The sequence below is a fragment of the Antedon bifida genome, chromosome 4 (assembly GCF_963402885.1).
Source record: "Antedon bifida chromosome 4, ecAntBifi1.1, whole genome shotgun sequence".
NCBI classification, from domain to species: domain Eukaryota; kingdom Metazoa; phylum Echinodermata; class Crinoidea; order Comatulida; family Antedonidae; genus Antedon; species Antedon bifida.
In genome coordinates this window covers 11,439,447-11,439,755 of record NC_136229.1, presented here as the reverse complement: position 1 = coordinate 11,439,755, position 309 = coordinate 11,439,447, and positions in this window count along the sequence as shown.

Here is a 309-nt window from a genome sequence, read left to right as displayed (position 1 = left end):
GTGGTTGTGTATGTTTTAGACAGTCCCTTATTAATACCTAACACTCTAAGCAATGGTTGTCCTGTACCTTCTAGACAATCCCTCAATTAGATCTAGCATAATAATAATAATAATTATTTGCCCCCTTCCCTACGTTTTTTAGATCTAATTTAAGATCACAAACTATATTTAATGTAAAAATAATACTATATGGTCCTATTGCGATAACTTTTTTCGTCTTTAAACGGTTAAAAATGTGAAAAATAAGTCAATTCTAATAATTATAGCGGCCCGCTATAAATCCCAAAATGCATTGCGCGCGGATTGATA